The sequence below is a fragment of the Mus musculus genome, chromosome 12 (genome assembly GCF_000001635.26).
Source record: "Mus musculus strain C57BL/6J chromosome 12, GRCm38.p6 C57BL/6J".
NCBI classification, from domain to species: domain Eukaryota; kingdom Metazoa; phylum Chordata; class Mammalia; order Rodentia; family Muridae; genus Mus; species Mus musculus.
The window spans coordinates 82,617,819-82,640,620 of record NC_000078.6 but is presented as its reverse complement, the minus strand read 5'-3'; the positions used below and the strand labels follow the sequence as shown (position 1 = coordinate 82,640,620).

General features: G+C 43.2%; 1 protein-coding gene across 9 annotated transcripts in view; it reads right to left on the bottom strand.

Annotated features, from left to right (window-relative positions):
• The window catches only part of Rgs6 (regulator of G-protein signaling 6), a 545,511-nt gene that overhangs the window by 521,441 nt on the left and 1,268 nt on the right, over nt 1–22,802 (bottom strand). The window contains exon 1 of one of the 9 annotated variants that reach the window (XM_011244136.2): nt 22,496–22,765. The exons of the other annotated variants lie outside the window; for them this stretch is intronic. The gene's annotated coding sequence lies outside the window, so the exon portion shown is untranslated. Of the gene's footprint in view, nt 1–22,495; nt 22,766–22,802 lie in introns of those variants that run through there. 9 annotated transcript variants of the gene reach the window in all.

Below are 22,802 nucleotides of genomic sequence, written 5' to 3'. Positions count from 1 at the left end.
AAAATAAAATCCTTAAGTGTAATATATAATCTGTCTCTCCTCTGACTCCATGGTGCACAGACTTAGAGCAATAGCGGGCTTTCCCTCTTCTTCAGGCAGCAAAAACTCAACGCAAGAAAGACCTATCAGGAGACCCGCCGAACTTAGGAAATTAGTCTGAACAGGTGAGAGGGTGCGCCAGAGAACCTGACAGCCTCTGGAACAGGCAGAAGCACAGAGGGGCTGAGGCAGCACCCTGTGTGGGCCGGGGACAGCCGGCCACCTTCCGGACCAGAGGACAGGTGCCCGCCCGGCTGGGGAGGCGGCCTAAACCACAGCAGCAGCGGTCGCCATCTTGGTCCGGGACCCGCCGAACTTAGGAAATTAGTCTGAACAGGTGAGAGGGTGCGCCAGAGAACCTGACAGCTTCTGGAACAGGCAGAAGCACAGAGGCGCTGAGGCAGCACCCTGTGTGGGCCGGGGACAGCCTGCCACCTTCCGGACCGGAGGACAGGTGCCCGCCCGGCTGGGGAGGCGACCTAAGCCACAGCAGCAGCGGTCGCCATCTTGGTCCGGGACCCGCCGAACTTAGGGAATTAGTCTGAACAGGTGAGAGGGTGCGCCAGAGAACCTGACAGCTTCTGGAACAGGCGGAAGCACAGAGGCGCTGAGGCAGCACCCTTTGTGGGCCGGGGACAGCCAGCCACCGTCCGGACCGGAGGACAGGTGCCCGTCCGGCTGGGGAGGCGGCCTAAGCCACAGCAGCAGCGGTCGCCATCTTGGTCCGAGACCCGCCGAACTTAGGAAATTAGTCTGAACAGGTGAGAGGGTGCGCCAGAGAACCTGACAGCTTCTGGAACAGGCGGAAGCACAGAGGCGCTGAGGCAGCACCCTGTGTGGGCTGGGGACAGCCGGCCACCTTCCGGACCGGAGGACAGGTGCCCACCCGGCAGGGGAGGCGGCCTAAGCCACAGCAGCAGCGGTCGCCATCTTGGTCCCGGGACTCCAAGGAACTTAGGAATTTAGTCTGCTTAGGTGAGAGTCTGTACCACCTGGGAACTGCCAAAGCAACACAGTGTCTGAGAAAGGTCCTGTTTTGGGCCTTCTTCTTCGGCCAGGAGGAGGTCCAAATACAAGATATCTGCGCACCTTCCCTGTAAGAGAGCTTGCCAGCAGAGAGTGCTCTGAGCACTGAAACTCAGAGGAGAGAATCTGTCTCCCAGGTCTGCTGATAGACGGTAACAGAATCACCAGAAGAACAATCTCTAAACAGAGTCAACTATAACTACTAACTCCAGAGATTACCAGATGGCGAAAGGTAAACGGAGGAATCTTACTAACAGGAACCAAGACCACTCACCATCACCAGAACCCAGCACACCCACTTCGCCCAGTCCAGGGAACCCCAACACACCTGAGAACCTAGACCTAGATTTAAAAGCATATCTCATGATGATGGTAGAGGACATCAAGAAGGACTTTAATAAATCACTTAAAGAAATACAGGAGAACACTGCTAAAGAGTTACAAGTCCTTAAAGAAAAACAGGAAAACACAATCAAACAGGTAGAAGTCCTTACAGAAAAAGAGGAAAAAACATACAAACAGGTGATGGAAATGAACAAAACCATACTAGACCTAAAAAGGGAAGTAGACACAATAAAGAAAACTCAAAGCGAGGCAACACTAGAGATAGAAACCCTAGGAAAGAAATCTGGAACCATAGATTTGAGCATCAGCAACAGAATACAAGAGATGGAAGAGAGAATCTCAGGTGCAGAAGATTCCATAGAGAACATCGGCACAACAATCAAAGAAAATGGAAAATGCAAAAAGATCCTAACTCAAAATATCCAGGAAATCCAGGACACAATAAGAAGACCAAACGTACGGATAATAGGAGTGGATGAGAATGAAGATTTTCAACTCAAAGGTCCAGCAAACATCTTCAACAAAATTATTGAAGAAAACTTCCCAAATCTAAAGAATGAGATGCATATGAACATACAAGAAGCCTACAGAACTCCAAATAGACTGGACCAGAAAAGAAATTCCTCCCGACACATAATAATCAGAACATCAAATGCACTAAATAAAGATAGAATACTAAAAGCAGTAAGGGAAAAAGGTCAAGTAACATATAAAGGCAAGCCTATCAGAATTACACCAGATTTTTCACCAGAGACTATGAAAGCCAGAAGAGCCTGGACAGATGTTATACAGACACTAAGAGAACACAAACTGCAGCCCAGGCTACTATACCCAGCCAAACTCTCAATTATCATAGAGGGAGAAACCAAAGTATTCCACGACAAAACCAAATTCACGCATTATCTCTCCACGAATCCAGCCCTTCAAAGGATAATAACAGAAAAAAACCAATACAAGAACGGGAACAACGCCCTAGAAAAAACAAGAAGGTAATCCCTCAACAAACCTAAAAGAAGACAGCCACAAGAACAGAATGCCACCTTTAACAACTAAAATAACAGGAAGCAACAATTACTTTTCCTTAATATCTCTTAACATCAATGGTCTCAACTCGCCAATAAAAAGACATAGACTAACAAACTGGCTACACAAACAAGACCCAACATTTTGCTGCTTACAGGAAACTCATCTCAGAGAAAAAGATAGACACTACCTCAGAATGAAAGGCTGGAAAACAATTTTCCAAGCAAATGGTATGAAGAAACAAGCAGGAGTAGCCATCCTAATATCTGATAAGACTGACTTCCAACCCAAAGTCATCAAAAAAGACAAGGAGGGACACTTCATTCTCATCAAAGGTAAAATCCTCCAAGAGGAACTCTCAATTCTGAATATCTATGCTCCAAATACAAGAGCAGCCACATTCACTAAAGAAACTTTAGTAAAGCTCAAAGCACACATTGCGCCTCACACAATAATAGTGGGAGACTTCAACACACCACTTTCACCAATGGACAGATCATGGAAACAGAAACTAAACAGGGACACACTGAAACTAACAGAAGTGATGAAACAAATGGATCTGACAGATATCTACAGAACATTTTACCCTAAAACAAAAGGATATACCTTCTTCTCAGCACCTCATGGTACCTTCTCCAAAATTGACCACATAATAGGTCACAAATCAGGCCTCAACAGATTCAAAAATATTGAAATTGTCCCATGTATCCTATCAGATCACCATGCACTAAGGCTGATCTTCAATAACAAAATAAATAACAGAAAGCCAACATTCACATGGAAACTGAACAACACTCTTCTCAATGATACCTTGGTCAAGGAAGGAATAAAGAAAGAAATTAAAGACTTTTTAGAGTTTAATGAAAATGAAGCCACAACGTACCCAAACCTTTGGGACACAATGAAAGCATTTCTAAGAGGGAAACTCATAGCTATGAGTGCCTTCAAGAAAAAACGGGAGAGAGCACATACTAGCAGCTTGACAACACATCTAAAAGCTCTAGAAAAAAAGGAAGCAAATTCACCCAAGAGGAGTAGACGGCAGGAAATAATCAAACTCAGGGGTGAAATCAACCAAGTGGAAACAAGAAGAACTATTCAAAGAATTAACCAAACGAGGAGTTGGTTCTTTGAGAAAATCAACAAGATAGATAAACCCTTAGCTAGACTCACTAAAGGGCACAGGGACAAAATCCTAATTAACAAAATCAGAAATGAAAAGGGAGACATAACAACAGATCCTGAAGAAATCCAAAACACCATCAGATCCTTCTACAAAAGGCTATACTCAACAAAACTGGAAAACCTGGACGAAATGGACAAATTTCTGGACAGATACCAGGTACCAAAGTTGAATCAGGATCAAGTTGACCTTCTAAACAGTCCCATATCCCCTAAAGAAATAGAAGCAGTTATTAATAGTCTCCCAGCCAAAAAAAGCCCAGGACCAGACGGGTTTAGTGCAGAGTTCTATCAGACCTTCAAAGAAGATCTAACTCCAGTTCTGCACAAACTTTTTCACAAGATAGAAGTAGAAGGTATTCTACCCAACTCATTTTATGAAGCCACTATTACTCTGATACCTAAACCACAGAAAGATCCAACAAAGATAGAGAACTTCAGACCAATTTCTCTTATGAACATCGATGCAAAAATCCTTAATAAAATTCTCGCTAACCGAATCCAAGAACACATTAAAGCAATCATCCATCCTGACCAAGTAGGTTTTATTCCAGGGATGCAGGGATGGTTTAATATACGAAAATCCATCAATGTAATCCATTATATAAACAAACTCAAAGACAAAAACCACATGATCATCTCGTTAGATGCAGAAAAAGCATTTGACAAGATCCAACACCCATTCATGATAAAAGTTCTGGAAAGATCAGGAATTCAAGGCCAATACCTAAACATGATAAAAGCAATCTACAGCAAACCAGTAGCCAACATCAAAGTAAATGGAGAGAAGCTGGAAGCAATCCCACTAAAATCAGGGACTAGACAAGGCTGCCCACTTTCTCCCTACCTTTTCAACATAGTACTTGAAGTATTAGCCAGAGCAATTCGACAACAAAAGGAGATCAAGGGGATACAAATTGGAAAAGAGGAAGTCAAAATATCACTTTTTGCAGATGATATGATAGTATATATAAGTGACCCTAAAAATTCCAACAGAGAACTCCTAAACCTGATAAACAGCTTCGGTGAAGTAGCTGGATATAAAATTAACTCAAACAAGTCAATGGCCTTTCTCTACACAAAGAATAAACAGGCTGAGAAAGAAATTAGGGAAACAACACCCTTCTCAATAGCCACAAATAATATAAAATATCTCGGCGTGACTCTAACGAAGGAAGTGAAAGATCTGTATGATAAAAACTTCAAGTCCCTGAAGAAAGAAATTAAAGAAGATCTCAGAAGATGGAAAGATCTCCCATGCTCATGGATTGGCAGGACCAACATTGTAAAAATGGCTATCTTGCCAAAAGCAATCTACAGATTCAATGCAATCCCCATTAAAATTCCAACTCAATTCTTCAACGAATTAGAAGGAGCAATTTGCAAATTCATCTGGAATAACAAAAAACCGAGGATAGCAAAAACTCTTCTCAAGGATAAAAGAACCTCTGGTGGAATCACCATGCCTGACCTAAAGCTTTACTACAGAGCAATTGTGATAAAAACTGCATGGTACTGGTATAGAGACAGACAAGTGGACCAATGGAATAGAATTGAAGACCCAGAAATGAACCCACACACCTATGGTCACTTGATCTTCGACAAGGGAGCCAAAACCATCCAGTGGAAGAAAGACAGCATTTTCAACAATTGGTGCTGGCACAACTGGTTGTTATCATGTAGAAGAATGCGAATCGATCCTTACTTATCTCCTTGTACTAAGGTCAAATCTAAGTGGATCAAGGAACTTCACATAAAACCAGAGACACTGAAACTTATAGAGGAGAAAGTGGGGAAAAGCCTTGAAGATATGGGCACAGGGGAAAAATTCCTGAACAGAACAGCAATGGCTTGTGCTGTAAGATCGAGAATTGACAAATGGGACCTAATGAAACTCCAAAGTTTCTGCAAGGCAAAAGACACTGTCTATAAGACAAAAAGACCACCAACAGACTGGGAAAGGATCTTTACCTATCCTAAATCAGATAGGGGACTAATATCCAACATATATAAAGAACTCAAGAAGGTGGAACTCAGAAAATCAAATAACCCCCTTAAAAAATGGGGCTCAGAACTGAACAAAGAATTCTCACCTGAGGAATACCGAATGGCAGAGAAGCACCTGAAAAAATGTTCAACATCCTTAATCATCAGGGAAATGCAAATCAAAACAACCCTGAGATTCCACCTCACACCAGTGAGAATGGCTAAGATCAAAAATTCAGGTGACAGCAGATGCTGGCGAGGATGTGGAGAAAGAGGAACACTCCTCCATTGTTGGTGGGATTGCAGGCTTGTACAACCACTCTGGAAATCAGTCTGGCGGTTCCTCAGAAAATTGGACATAGTACTACCGGAGGATCCAGCAATACCTCTCCTGGGCATATATCCAGAAGAAGCCCCAACTGGTAAGAAGGACACATGCTCCACTATGTTCATAGCAGCCTTATTTATAATAGCCAGAAACTGGAAAGAACCCAGATGCCCCTCAACAGAGGAATGGATACAGAAAATGTGGTACATCTACACAATGGAGTACTACTCAGCTATTAAAAAGAATGAATTTATGAAATTCCTAGCCAAATGGATGGACCTGGAGAGCATCATCCTGAGTGAGGTAACACAATCACAAAGGAACTCACACAATATGTACTCACTGATAAGTGGATACTAGCCCAAAACCTAGGATACCCACGATATAAGATACAATTTCCTAAACACATGAAACTCAAGAAAAATGAAGACTGAAGTGTGGACACTATGCCCCTCCTTAGAAGTGGGAACAAAACACCCATGGAAGGAGTTACAGAAACAAAGTTTGGAGCTGAGATGAAAGGATGGACCATGTAGAGACTGCCATATCCAGGGATCCACCCCATAATCAGCATCCAAACGCTGACACCATTGCATATACTAGCAAGATTTTATCGAAAGGACCCAGATGTAGCTGTCTCTTGTGAGACTATGCCGGGGCCTAGCAAACACAGAAGTGGATGCTCACAGTCAGCTAATGGATGGATCACAGGGCTCCCAATGGAGGAGCTAGAGAAAGTACCCAAGGAGCTAAAGGGATCTGCAACCCTATAGGTGGAACAACATTATGAACTAACCAGTACCCCTGAGCTCTTGACTCTAGCTGCATATGTATCAAAAGATGGCCTAGTCGGCCATCACTGGAAAGAGAGGCCCATTGGACACGCAGACTTTGTGTGCCCCGGTACAGGGGAACGCCAGGGCCAAAGGGGGGGAGTGGGTGGGTAGGGGAGTGGGGGTGGGTGGGTAAGGGGGACTTTTGGTATAGCATTGGAAATGTAAATGAGCTAAATACCTAATAAAAAATGGAAGAAAAAAAAAAAAAAAAAAAAAAAAAAAAGAAAGACCTATCAGCTAGAAGCCTTAGAAATGACTAGAAATAACAATTGACTATGTTCCTGGAGGGCTGCTGCATGGTTTCCCTCACACCGTGAAGATGAATGACAGAAATAGTAAAATTAGAGAGAACCACAGCCTCCACTGGAGATCTATTTCATAACAGACCAACCCTCAAAAAATAAAAATGCAAGAGCTGGGTAAGACGTAGAAGAAGGCCCCAAGGCAATACAGACACATGGGACCAAGCTCTGAAGGAAAGGTGCTCTACAGAAGTGACATCTCAAGTAACTGCTGCTCTAAGAGATTCAGGTTCAGCATCTTTTCCTGAAAGTATTCTTAGCTACAACCAGGTGCTAGGGAACTTAGAAACCTGATAAACGACATCTGCAGAACACTAGAGAGCACCAGAGGGTCTAACAGTCAAACTTCAGAACTTCCCTCCTGACACTGGAAATAAGACACCAGTTCTATTTACTATTATACTGAAAGCTTCAGGAAACACACGAGGTAAGCCAAAGAAATAAAAGACATTAGGAAGGAAGAGTCAAACTTCATTTCACCAGTGATGTGGTTGTATATTCAGAACAGCTATAATAATCTGCTCTCGAAGGTTTGAATGAAGAAGTGAATTTGATTGTCAGTCTATGGCCTCTTAGAGAAACAGTATCCTCTGTGGAGAGTAACTCTAATTAAGCTCTCCTATGAATCTAAGAAGCTTTATAAAATAGGTTCCAATATGGCTTTTTCAAGCATTCTTAGTATCGGTTATCCCCGTCCCTGTGCCCACTTAAATGTTCTTTTCCATCGCCAAGTTTGAGATACCTCCCCTTGAGTCACTGGTCCTGGAAACCCACAGAATAATACAGGTTACTGCCATTGCTCTTGATTCCCACCATAACTTGATGGTAAGACCCTATTGTTGAAGACATCACACAATATGTCTTTGGTCACAGGACATGGAGAGATCTAGCTGGTAGTGACTAGAAAGACTCACCAGCTTTCATAAAACCAGAAGGTGCCATGCTGATTGCCACAGGAAAAAAAATCACCAGTCGTACCTAGCTGTGAACTAGTGAGCTACAATAACAACTGCTGTGGCAAGATTCCCACAGGAGCAATGGTGGTACAAATGTTAAGGAGGTGACCAATTGCTTTCTGCTTGGATTTAATGTCCCCTCCACGGGATGAAACACATGCCTGGTCCTATAAATCTGACCAAGAACTTATGCCCTGGAGGAGAACCTACTGATATCATTTTGCTAAATGAACATACAGTATCATACTTCTTCCTAAATACTTGTCTCTGTATACACAGATTGGCTTAGCTCTCAGGTGCCATCAGAGGAGTTTTTGCAGTGGATGGTGATTAACACATAAACTCATAACCCATTCAATGCAGAGAACAAGTGTTGTGAGGTACTCAGCCCAAACAGAACATCTATCACACACACACACACACACACACACACACACACACACACACACACACACAAAATTCAGTAACCATCATGGAAGAGGAAGTGGGAAGAGTGTAAGAGCCAGAGGTCAGGGAGGACCAGAGTGAACCAGTGTCTTCTGGGAAGGATTAAAACCCATATGATCATGAGCTCACAGCAGCTGTGGTTGCCTTTACAACACCAAACCAATCAACAAACTAATGTGGATGTGGAAGGATCTTAGGAACTCCAACTGTGAGCTGAGTTATTCGGTTCTGAGGAATGAGAGTTCATTTTCTTTAGTGGAGTGGACCCTGGTAGATAATCCAAGTTCCAGTGGAAAGCCCACCAATCCATGAGTATATGGGCAGCAGAAACTGAGTTTCAAAAGTGAAGGCCTGAAGTTGGGAGTGGGGAGGGGATGGATCTTGGAATTTTAGAGAGAGGGGTGGGAGGAGTAAGTTTATGGAATGGGCAAGATGGTTCAGTGAGGACTAGAGTTGGTTTGGACCCCAGAACTTACATATCAAAGGCTGGGTGAAGGAGCGTGGCAGCTCACCTACAGTCCTGTGCTTGGGAGCAAAGGGAGGGGCTCCTAGAGCAAGCTGGGGAGCTGGATGGCTGAATCAGGGAGCCCACAGTTCAAGGAAATCCTGCCTTGGGGAAAATAAAGGTCAATATGCCTGAAGGAGACATGCAACACCAACTTCTAGCCTCCACACATATGCACACTTACACAGGTGCCCACACTCACGTGCTCCTCTACACATGCATCACACACACACACACACACACACACACACACACACACAAAACAAACTACATTTAGCAAAGTCACTGTATACTAGGCCAATAAACAAAACTCAATTTTATATTTGTATATTAGCAAGAAGTGGTGAGAAAATATGATTTTAAAGGTATTGATTATAAATAAAATCAAGTAACTTTCAAATACTAACAATGTATCTACCCAACACCTACACAGTACTGAGGGCTACAAAAGCACCGAGGGAAATGGAAACGCTGGCTAAATGCAGGGAGAGGCCTCACCCCATACCAATGGACTGAAACAGTCAACACTAATGCTAACTCACTCCCAATTTGGGCCAGAGACCTAACCAATCTTGATCGAAATCTCGAGTCAAATGGTGGCTTTAAAATGTAGAAAATAACACAAGTGCCTACAGATAAGCTCATTGACTCACAAAGCTAAGGAACATATGCTATTGGATATTGAGGCTTGTTACTCAACTGGGGTGATTAAGCCAGTATGGCATCTCATTAGGCTAGACAAATAGGAAATGGGACAAACTAGAAAGCACAGACAGACCCACGGATATCTGATCTCCTGTGTGATAGCAAAGGTGACATACAGCGCAGTGGAGGGGATTTTCTATGAGGGTGCTGGGTTAATTGGGTGTTCATATAGACAAAAATCAATATCAAAGTCTTTCTCACACCACAGGCAAAAACCCAAACCAGATGGTTTTTTTGTTTTTTTGGGTTTTTTTTTTTTTTGACATCAACATAAAACCCAAACCATCAGGCTTTTGTAAATGAAAATAGGGTCTCGGGGAGTGGGGGTGGGTGGGTAAGGGGGACTTTTGGTATAGCATTGGAAATGTAAATGAGCTAAATACCTAATAAAAAATGGAAAAAAAAAATAAAAAAAAAAATAAAATAAAAAAAAAAAATAAATAAAAAAAAAAAAAAAAAAAAAAAAGAAGACAGGCAAGCAGCAGAAAAAAATCATGTCAAGAGCAGGTGACAAAGCTGAGCCGAAGCTCAAAAAAAAAAAAAAAAAAAAAAAAAAAAAAAAAGAAAATAGGGTCTCTTTGATAAGTTAGAAGTAAAATGTCTTAGCCAGGCACCAAGAATAACCAGAAAAGAAATGAGACGGATAGATTATATGTAAAGTAAGATCACCTATTCATCAAAAGTAAGACAGGCCTCAGAGACCAGAAAAGATGTTTTACTCACATAACACAAATGAAAAAGTTCATCACTTTCACAGATATTAGGAATTTGTTCTTAAAAATGAGACCACGGGGGCTGGGTTGTCGCTCAGTGTGGTACACTTGCAGGCCCTGGGGTCAGTGTCCAGTACCACAGAAGGCAAAAGTTAAAAAAAAAAAAGGCAATCCTACAGCTCCCTAAGAAAGATAATTCTCTAGACCAGTAGGAAACAGGGTGAGTGGGTTTCCAAAAGAGAAATGACAGAGGAAATGCTTCCCATCCCTCAAACTCATCCTTTGTGATCTGGTCCAGCCAAAGCACTCTAGCAAAGAAGGATGGAAAGAAGCAGGGGGCATCCTTCTGCCATCACCCAGCGCTTCCAGGGAGACAAGTCAAGCCAGGCAGCAACCTACTGCTCAAAGAAGGTCGGAAACCTGCCTGAAGGGCACCCAGGATCCAGACGTGGTCGCTGATATCACACTCAACAAAGCTGCCTAGAGAAAAGAACACAAAACCGTCCTGCATCCTCTTCCTGATGGTCATATAGAGCTGTCATGAGAATGAAGATTTACCACAAGAGCTTCATACTTTGGGACCTATATCTCTATAACTCTGCTACTCTTTTAAAATGTCCAGGCAATGAGTTTAAGAATCAACCACCGACTGTAAAAAGTTATTTAAAATGACCCCCAAAAAATATATATACAGGGGCTGTAGATAGAGTTTTTGTGGTGGGGTATTTGCCATGTGCTCATTGGTGTGTGTTTCTAGGAACCATTTGGTTGATCGCTGAATGACCCTTCTTCCTGCCATCTTTCCTTGCAGAAAAGTCCTTCTGCTGGGCCCAGGTCAGAAAGGAGAAGAACAAGGAATCATGGAGCTTCCCTCTCTAATCTCTTTGCTTCTCCTTTTCAATGACTGAGTTCAACAGCCAGTGCCACCCAAGGAAAAGAATCTAAAAATGTTTCAACTAATTAAAATTAAAATACATTGGTCACCAGAGAAATACAAATCAAAAACCACGAGTGAGATTCCACCAAACATACATAAGAATAGCTAAGATTCAGTTTGATGACCCCAGGTCCTGTCAGGGTTATAGGGAAACAGAAACGCCTGTAACTGCTGTTGGGAGTCTAAGTCAGTGCAACCGCTTAAGAAAACTGAGACGGGGCACATTCTGAAGGTTTGTCACCCAGCCTTCAGTGTTCACAAAGAACACATGCAGAGAAGTTCTGTAGAGGCACTGCACACAATGCACTTAAGCTGGAAACATTCAAGATGTCCATCAGTGGTGGACAGGTGTGAGCAAAGCATCTTACTGTAAATGAATAAGCTACTGGGCACCCCTGACAGCATAGAGGAATCTGTCGGATGCATTCATATGCTTAAGGAGCCAGGAAAAAAATGGCTCCATACACACCTCTCACCTAAATGATACAATTATGATGCTAAGAACCAGCTGAGTGGCTATCAGTGGGGGACATAACTGTGCATGTTTACTGGAAGGACACGCGACGTGAGGTTTCTGGGAGGGAAAGGTAACATTCTATTTCTTGGTCTGGGAGAAAAAAAATGATGCATTGGCCATTTCAAGAGTCAGTGAGCATTGATTTGTGTACTTTTCCACAAATACATTATACACCAATGGGCCCTCTGTTCTAATAAGAAGAGAACAGGTATGTGCAGGTCTAGGGAAAGAATATAGCTTCTCTTGATTCTCGGTGGGACAGCTCTGGAGCTGTTTGTGCATAGCTAAGTTGCACAGGCAGGGTGTCCTGAGACTAGTTACTCTTGGCAGAGTGTGCCACCCTAGACAATAGGGACAAAAGCCCTGCCCCCGGGCTGAGACAAGGACATTTCTCTAGGAGGTGACCATTCTCAGGACAATCAGAGGACAAACACATTAATGACCATCTTCAGGTAAGAGTGGTGCTAACATAGCTATGTCCCTGAATCCAACCATGCCTGATTCCCCAAGTCAAATGTATTTGATGTTTTTCTTGAAACATTTGGCTTTTACCTGAGTTCGGCTGGGATATAGTTGAGTGGGGTGAAGAGATAATATTTGAATCCAAGAGTGCCCTGAATCACCATCATTACCATCATCACCACTACCACCACCACCACCACCATCACTATCACCACCCCCACAATCACCATCATCTTTACTCTTCATATATTAGTGACATTCAAGTCCCTCTGAAAATGAATTCCCAATCTACAACCCTGACTTTATTGACCACAATTCATCTTTATATATCCAACCAACATAGCCAATCCCAACCACAGTTAACTCCCAGCCAAGAGTTCCCAAGAAGCCATGTTGGACTCAAGCTGACCTATCTTCAAATACACATTTGCTAGTCTACTGATCATTTCTTGTACAGAATATTAGAAAATTCTAGCAATTGGGGTTTAACAAATATCTTAAAGTGGGATGGGGGGGGCTAACCTGAAGATGGCAGACAAGGAACATGGAGTTTTCAGAAAAGCTTCTGAAAGATAAAAGAAGTCCCCCAACCCCATGTGGTGGGGGACTTAGAGACTTAGGGGGTAGAGAGACTTAGAATTGACAGTATATTCTTTAGTGCAGTGCTAAATACCCTATGGCCTGTGTTGAGGTGTCTGTAGACTTCTTTATCAGCCACATCAAGGGACTTGAATAAAGCCCATTTAGCTATGGCTCCCTTGAGTCACAGGGATCTTCAGCGGTCAACCTCTCTCCTCCATCTGCTGCTTTTGGATATAGCCTGGGGGTTCTGTGCTGGGTGCCATAAAGCAAAATCTTTTGCAAGCATTCACTGCATGGGGTTCAAGATCCCCCAAAGCATCCCTTCAGTAGTGAGAGGGGCCGCGGTATACCTCCACTGCCGATAGGAACTGAGGAAAGTGTCATTTGTCATCTTTCATGTTCTCATTTTGGTCTCAGGGAACGTAAGAAATATCAGCTCATGGTCATTTCCCCCACAATGCAGATTTTCTGAGCTCTGATTTCTCTGAACCCTGAAGTTCATTAACGCCAGATGTCTTTAAGAACCTGTACTGGAGGAGGGCGTGTTGTCTGCTCATACCTACCTCACTCTTTGTCACTCTGACTTCATTCACAGTGAAATGCCTATATCCTTTGCAGCCCCTGTGTCCAGACTTCTCCTCAGACCCCTCAGTCTCAAGCCCCACTCAGCCTCTTCAATGAATGCTCTCATTGGGGTGGACTCTCTCTGTACCCCATTTTTATATGATTTCCTGGCGGCCTCTGGTCTTTTTTCTCTAGTTAACCATTATTAAGCATTGAGAGAAAGGTTGTTGGCTTGGGACTCACTGAGTGGTAGGGGCAGGGAGGACAAGGAGCCAAAAGAGAGCAGACCCTGCAGCCACTGTGACAAGGGAGACAGAAACTCCCACCTCAGTCCGGTGAGGATGTCCTGTTTGTCACGGGCTGCTCCAGGATCATTCTGTGGGCCATGTCCCCCCTCACCTCAGTCCTCTTCAAAGCCATGCCTTGCCCTTGCAAAGAATGTAGACTGGCTACTGTGGTCTGTGTTGTCTACTGTCCCATACCCAGAAGCCAGCAGCTAAGCCCTAAATTACCAGCCACACTGAAAATGCAAGCGTCTTCCCCCAATTAGAAAAGTCTCAGCTCTTATTGATGTGGCCATTCCTTGTGAAAGCATCCTTTAGATTCTGGCTGGATGCTGAATCAGCCTTTGCATTAGGATATAAGTCCCAAAAAACAAGGGTGCTTCCTGTTTGATTTGGGATCTAAATACATTCATACTTCCCTAGCAGTTTGGGGAAAGGGTATCGAATTAGTTTTTGTTTTGTTTTGTTTTGTTTTGTTTTGTTTTGTTTTGTTTTGTTTAAGTTCTCGTTTTTTGGTTTTTGGTTTTTTCCTAGAGAGTGTTTAAGTTTTAAGTGTTTAAGTTTCACAAACACTTAAAATACAACCAATTCAAACAAGCACACCGATTCTTCTAATTGGAATTAACCATTGAAAATACAACCACAGGACTCTCTGGCACCACACAGCCTTCAGTTTAAAGGCAGAGTTCACCTATCTCTAACACCTTCCAAGCCGGGAGGCCAGCATCAGCTGCCATTCACAATCACACGTGGGTAGCTGCTTTGATTTCAGGACAGAAACAGACGGAAGTAGAGCCAGGCATGATAGTAGCACACTGCGATCTCAGTACTCAGCAGGCAGAGGCAGGAGGACCACAAGTTTGTTCTACATTTCTCAGAGAAGAAGAAGACACAGGAAGGAAAGTAACCTTATGGAGTACCACGTCTCTATTTTAAAAGGTGTTGGAGGGTCGCATTTTAAAAAGAATAAAAAGGGTTTGAATGCCTTTCTTTCTAGGAGAGAAAGCCTTGTGCATGATTACTACAAAGCAAGCATGTTTAGAGAAAAATCACAATTTTCTTTAAACTGACTCCCCACTGGCTCCCTATTTACCTGACCTAGTTAGTCCTATTACATACTTCAACTTGCAATGTTTCCTAAAGCTTTTTCCTTTGTTCATTCCACACGCCGTTCTTAATTACTATGAGCCAGAATCCACAGCAGATGCTGAAGTTCTACCAGGGAATAAAGGAGTCCCTGCTCTCCTGGAATGAATTTCCTAATGGTAGAAGACCCACAACATATAAAGGTCACCGTGATGCAGCTGAAGGAACGGTCCTGGGGTGGGGGCGGGGGAAAGGAGACAGTAAGGAGCCCAAGTGCCATTGCACCAACTATGACCTAGGGTGGGTTTTATTATGAAGGTTTTATGTTAGTTTCAGCTTAGGGTTTTGTGGTGGGTACTGAACACTGGATCCTAGGTATGCTAGGCAGAAGTGCTAGCATTGAGCCACAACCCCAACCCATTATGTTAGCTTTTACTCTACAAAATTTAAAGACCAGTTATTATCACTATCTCTCACTTGAAAAATCATGTTGTTACTTCTCTCACTTTTGAGATTTCTTCCTGCTTTCTAAAGCCTGTCTCTTTGACAGGTCCAACACTCTCTCTCTAAACTAATAGTGTCATATGCACCTCCTGTGAATGAGAATTTCTAGAAAGAAACTGCATCTACCAAGTCTGATTGACTAATTTGAAGTGCAATGGTGTGGGGAGGTTGGAATGTTGCAGGTCCAGAGCCCAGTTACCTTACATTGTGCTACTTTTAGCCCCACCCCCTGCAGTAGCCATTGCTTGCCCACCTCTGTGTTAGACCTAATGTTTTTATCCATTAGTCATAGATTCAGAACCTTTTTGAAATCTATTAACTTGGCAGACTTCTAGCTTCCACCAACTCCAAAGCCAAGACTGTTATCAGATAGCATCTGAGGCCTAAAGGAGAGAGTCCCAATTTTGCTATACCTGTCTCTGCTGTTTTTCACCAATGCATTTTTAAATGCTTTGATTTATAACTCCATGAGGCTGCTGTCACATGAGAACCTGGGACCTGGAGTAATCCAGCTTATGCTTCCAATAGTCACTCAAATTTGGCTCCAGAATAAACCATCTCTCATTCTCTTTGAGTGAGAGCTGTGGTGTTTTTTTGGTTGGTTGGGTGGGTGGGTTTTTTGTTTGTTTGTTTGTTTGTTTGTTTTCTGTCAGTGCCCTGTCATGTAAATGCTAAGCATTCCTAAGAAGTCACTCAAAATCCTTTCAGTTTTGTTTTGTTTTGTTTTGTTTTGTGTTTGTTTGTTTGTTTGTTTTTCATTGTCACCAAAATGACTGAAAGCATCTCGGGAGGTATCTGTTTAGCCTTCAACTTGAGATACAACACAGCCTTAGGACCTTGAAGTCCAAGAAGATCTGAGTTTAAGCTAGGGGGGACCAGCAGTCACACACTACTAGTGACTAGTCCTAGCTACTCAGGAGGTTAAGGTTTAATTGAGCCTACATGTTCAAGATCAAACTAAACACACAGCAAGATTTAGTCTCACAGGAAATAGTAAGATCTGAGTTAGTACAGTAAGGGTGAGATTATAACCACTCCACTTACATCGTCACTTACATCGCCCAGGTACCATGTCAACACTGATCCATCATCATGTCTTTCCTTTGCTCCATGTGGCTGAGGCCATCTCACTCAAGCATGGTTGCTTTCACCAACATCCATCCCATCCTCTGTAACAGCCTCAAGATGTATTAAGCATCTTGGCTGCTACAGAGGAGATCTGGCATGTTCCGCCCTCTTCCACTCAGATGTCTGGACCATTTGCCTTACATGAGTCTGCCCCAGGCCCCAAGAAGGAACTGCAAAGTTGGATTTGAGAAGGACTCAGTCCATCAGATGCTAGATGGATACTGTTAAGTCCTTGACCAGAACAATAAGTGTCCATTACTCACAAACATTTCTAAAGATTCCTTGTCAAAATACTAGGCCTGTTGGTGTAAGCCTGGAATCCCAGAAGTTCCAGAGGCTGAGGGGTATGAGCCAAAAGTTCAAGTCCTGCCTGGGCTATGGAGTGACCCTGTTCAAAAAAAGAAGGAGGAGAAGGAGGAGGAGAAGGAGGAGGAGAAAGAAGAGAAGAAGAAGAAGGAGGAGGAGGAGGAGGAGGAGGAGGAGGAGGAGGAGGATGGAGGTGTAGCTCAGTGGCAGAGTGCCTGCCTAGTATGTACGAGGCCCTGATTTCAATCCCTAATAGCATAAACATAAGCTAAAAAAAAAAATTCTCATAAAATATCCATCCTAGTTTCTATTTGCTTTCTATTGCTGTGATAAAACAGCAAGCTCAAAACCAACCTTTGGAGGAAAGGGTTTATTTATCTTATGCTTCCACATCACAGTCCATCATCAAAGGAAGTCAGGACAGGAACTCACACAGGAAAGGACCCTGGAGGCAGGAGCTGGTGCAGAGGTCACGGGGGGGGGGGGTGCTGCTTAGAGGCTTGCTCTTCATAGCTTGCTCAGCCTTCCTCTTACAGAATCCAGGACCACCTGCCCAGGGTGGGTACAGTCCCTCAAGAGCTAGACCCTCCCATATTTATCATTAACCAAGGAATCACCCTATAGACTCGTCTACAGGCAATCTGGTAGTGGCATTTTCTAAACAGGGGTTCCCCTTTCCAGACAATTCTGGGTGTGTCAAGTCAAGAGAAAGCCAACCAGAAAAAGACTCCCTGTGGTGTATCCATCTTCTTGAGCTTCTCGCTGACTCGATACACAACCCTCTGCCATCAGTCTCTCCCACCCAGGGTGGAGTGGCTGTATTTATTTGACAGATGAAAAACTTGAAGTTCAAACAGCAGTGGTTCTCTGTCTGGGCTCTGGGCCCAGTGAAGGCAACACTGGTGGCTTGAGAACTTCCAGAGAATTCCAACACTACATCACACTGATTCAGGAGACCTCATCTCAGCAGGCTTTGTGAATGGTTTCCCTTTAACAAGGACACAGCCTCAGAGGAAATCAAGTACTAGAGAGTAAGAGAATGCTTCCAAGGCTCAACTCAAAGGTGGCTGTCTCTTTGATGGCTTTACCAGACTATCTAGAAAAGTCAAGCTGTCTAAACAAACTAATTTTAATAACTGCAGATAAAAGACCAATTCATTTGTCCATTCAAGTATTTATGATTTTTTTAACTTCTATTTGATTGTGTGTATGTGGGGGGGGGGGTATATGTTTGTGTGAGTGAGCATGAGTGTGTGTGTCTATGTTTGTGTAAGAGTATGTGTATAGTGTATGTTTATAATGTGAGTGTGTGTAGTGTATGTTTGTGTGAGTGTGTATGTGTATCTGACTGTGGTGTACATTTGTGTGAGTGAGTGCTTGTATGTATGTGTGATGTATTTTTGTGTATGTGACTGTGTGTGGTGTATATTTGTGTGTGTGCAGGTGTGAGCACCCATGTGTGCACACAAAGAGGCCAGAAGTCTGTATAAGGTACTTCCCTCTAATCACTGTGAAGTTGGTATCCGGTGCCTTTCCTCGCTCACTCTTTATCTTATTCGTTGTTTTACTTACAGCTTTATTTACTTTCAGGGGAGAGGGGAGTATGTGTGCCATGATGCATGTATGGAGATCAGAGAACTATTTTGAGGGGTCATTTTTCACCTTTCACCTTGTATGTCCCAAGAATCCAACCCAGGGAATCAAGGTTGGCAGTACGCTCCTCCATCCACCGAGCCATCTTGCTAGCCCTCCACCTCATTTTTGAGATAGAGTCTCTCTCACTGAATCTGGAGCTCACTGAGTTATCTAAACTGACTGACCAGCAACCCTAGGGGTCCTCTGTCTCCGCCTTTCCAGTGCTAGCATCACAGTCCCAGGCTACTGTCCCAGACTTGTATGCAAGTGCTAGGGATTAGAAGTCAAGTCATCTTGCTCGTGTGATAAAGCCTCTCCACAGCCCAGTAATTCAATACGCTTGAGGTTTCCCAAACGTGAGTGTTCTGTGCTCTATGTGTGTAACATCCAAATAGAAGGAGGGGCTTTCCCTTCAGTACATAACTATAGAAGGATAAGCAAAAGTTCTAAGTGGGCTATGGCAGCCACCTGGAACCCCTCCCTGGCTGGATCTCCTGTCTATCACAGGCAACCACTTGGGGCTCAGCAGAAGCAGGTTAGAAGCTCCTCCCTCCAGGACCAGACAGGCCTAGTCTAACTTCTGATGTTACTACTTACTAGCTTTGGGTGCAAGTTAATGTATCTCTCTAAGCCTTAGTTTACCTAATCACAAAATGGGCACCCATCTCACAGATACCTGTGTCTCTAATGAGCAGAGCTCCAACTTTTGAGGGGAGGGGACAGCAGGGAGTCATTGACTGCTCTCTTCATTGCTTTCCTGGATTATGTTATTATTAACAAACTCCCTCCTCCCTTTCTGGAAAAGTCTTCTTCCAGGATCCATAGGGAATGAATCCAGGACACACCCCCCATAAAACCCTGAAAATTCCTTTACATCTAATCTTCAAGTATTCCTTTACATTCATTAAGTCATCTCTAGGTTAGTTACAATAATTAGTACAATGCAAATATTATACAGATAGTACCTAAACCATATAGGATAGGAAATGTTTCATTTGTGCTACTGTGATAAAATACCTGGAAGATAGATAGATAGATAGATAGATAGATAGATAGATAGATAGATAGATAGATATTATATATATATGGATATATATTCGTGTGTGTGTGTGTGTGTGTGAGAGAGAGAGAGAGAGAGAGAGGGAGAGAGAGAGAGAGAATGAAGGGGTCTGTTTTGGCTCACAGTTTCAGGTTCATCCTTGTGGGGAAGCCATGGACAAGAGCTTAATGAAGCTGGTCCCAGCACACCCATAATGAAGAGCAGAAAAAACAAGTGTCTGCCTGCTTAATGCTTACTTAGTTTCTCCTCCTCCAATAAAGTCCAGTGCCCAAAACTTGGGAATGGTGCCACTCACTTCCAGGCTGGCTCCTCCCCATCAATAAAGACAACAAAGACAATCTTCCACAGACGTATCCATGACCAACCCGATCTAAAGAATCCTTTATCAGGACTCTCTTTTCAGGTAGATCCAGGCTGTGCCACATTGACAGTTAAAACTAACCACCACGGGAATGATAAATGGGGGCAGGGTTTGTATGTGTTCAGCACAAATACATCTTTTTCTGAAGTTTTGATCAGCAGTTGGTTGGATGGGCAGATAAGGATCCTGCAGATACGGAGGGCCAACTGCCATGTGGTAGCAAAGACTTGCCTCTTACAGGACCCCAGAATGCAACTGGGAGGCATTCGGTTCGTGGTTTACAATGTCTTGGGCCCCTATTCCTAGTTATTTAATGCAAGTCATTAAGGTTACTGTTCAATTTAATTGCCTATGTGTAAGCAGCCTTCCCTTCCCTGCTGTTTGAAGAACTGGGTTACATGACTAATAATTACTCTTACTACAAACTCCACAGTACCAAGTTCTGGGTGTCTCTTTTTTATCTTGACTAGTTTGGAAAATTTACCTCCTATAGAGAAAACTGATATTGATTGAACCAGCATTTCCTGACGAACTGGCTGGAAACAAAGTTGTTGACAGGTAAGTACCGGGGAACCTGGTTGCTTACAGGAATGGGAAGACTTTGGCTCCAAAAGGGTTATTGGTCTCATATAGTCAGCGGAGTCAGAGATTTGTTGAAAGTGTAAATTCACAGGCTAACTCCGGGCGGAGTGAGCCAGAACCTCTTCAAACAGACCATTCTCATCGAAAGTCAAAGCAACACACAGGTCATAAACTCATTGAGCTAAATCTGAAAGTCCCTGCCCTTCCAGAAGAGTTACAGACAAACTGCAGCCACAACTCAGGTCTCCCACCTGAATAGCGGCCCACGTTGGAAAGGGTGGGGCGCCCCATCCCAGCTCCTCCCCAGTCCCAGTTCCTTTCAGCTGGAAGCTCGAACTCTGCCTTCCAAAGGATAGAGGACTATGTTTGAAAATAAGGACCGAAAATGAACACTGCAGCCTGATCCTACTGAAATCACCTAAGATATTAGCAATTCTTTCCCAAGCATTCGACAAGACAGAACTTCAATTTATGAGATTTGAAAATCCAGAGGTAAGAGAGGGGGGCCCCATGAAGACTTACCAAGCTTAACACCTGGAGGAATGTATGGCAACAGCTGTGTCAGCGTCTGTGGGACATTGCAGAGAGTCTTTCTTTTCCCCAAATTGTTTCCAATAGGTGAATGATACGTCTCTAATCACGAGGGGAAAGTAAAACTGTTTTGTTTTTTGTTTTTGCTTTTGACCATTTTCTACCCATATCATTCTGCGGAAAGGTTTATTTTGTATTTCTATTCCTTTCTATATGGCAGGACAGATAGTATTAGAGTAATTATTTATATGGCACCATATGTTACAATGAAGATGAACTTCATTAAATGAATTCTCCCAGACGCCCTGAAAATAAACAAGGAGGTTAAATGCATACTGAGGTTCAAAGCACCAAGAATTAAGACTAGCTGGGGAGCTAAAGGAAAAAAATTAATCCCAGTATTGAGCCCTCTGAGAGCATCCCTTTTGAAAAGAAAAAGAAAAAAAAATGTGGTAGACAGCTTCTCTCTTTTATCTCCATGTTTAACCCCTGGAATGTGCAGGACCTCAGAGAATAAAAACATATGAGAGAAAACCAGAAACAAAGGGATCAGAATGATCTTGCCTTCACACACACACACACACACACACACACACACACACACACACACACACGTCCATTCATGTGGGACAGTAAGATCTTGAAATTTACTGGCAAATTCCATTGCCCAATGAGTCTTTTTCCCCATAAGTGTTTGCTGATTTAGAAAAAAAAATTATGTTGGTTATCTGATTTCATAAATCATAAATAAACAAATAAGTCTCATTTAAAGAGACCTCGAAGCCACACAGGCATCCTTTTCCTGTCAGATTTGATGTGACGAATTGATAGCTTCAAAGAAAAACGTTTTACTGAAAGTCTCTCAGCAGAATAAGCTCAGTGAATGTTAACTGAAATTTCAGAAGGTGAATGAAGAGCAAAGTTAAGACTATGGAAAGAAAAACACCTTCACCGGAATACCTCCCGACAGCTGACATTTCTAAACTCTACAGCTGCTTTAGGGAAGGAAGGAGTTAGTGGAAGGAAGCTTTCCCCACACTGGAGCTTACAGTGCCCAAGATCACCTCGGTAGCTACACGATTTAGATTAACAGCCCTAGCAGCGAAAGAACTCAAACAATTTATCATCTCTGCAGTACCCGTGCATAAAGGCTTTGGCTTACAAAGGTGTGTCTGTGGGAACTGTCCTGTTTCCCTCTGTTCTCCACTTTGAAGGGATACGTCCCTTCTAATGCAAAGTAAGTTCAGAGCAAGAATAAATATAGAAGTCACAGAAACTTTCAGGCAGCCCAGATCCAACTCCACACAATTGCCCATCTACCTAGTTGTGAAACTGACTTGTGGGAGCCTTGTTTATAGTGTACTATCCTCGGACAGCAAAGGGCTTCGACGCATCGCGCACATACTGGCAACCCATCCTCTAACAGCCTGATAAACACCAACCCAGGTCTTACTCTCCCATTCTCCCTGGAGAGAAAAAGATGAAATGGTGGGCTTTAACCTCCTCCTGGTTGCCTTTCAAGTTTTCCTTTAGGGCTGCTAAAGGGCTTTTATCAGAACTTACCTACAGGTCCAGTTTCTAAGCAGGCACTGATGCTGCGAGAATAATTCCAAACCAACGAGATTCAAAACATGTTCAATTTATTTGCAGACTTAGAAATGCCACTGTCTCCGTGAGAGAGAAAACGCACCCACTTTGTCAAATTAAAAAAGAATGAAAACCCGCAGCTTTTCCTCTGAACAAATTTAAATTTTCTGGGTCACTTCCCTCATCACACTTTTTAAGCAGCCTGACCTGCTCAGAAAAGCCTATACCTACCGTCTGTGAAAGCAACTCCCAAGCCTCAGACCTCACCACCCGCCCCTGCGGT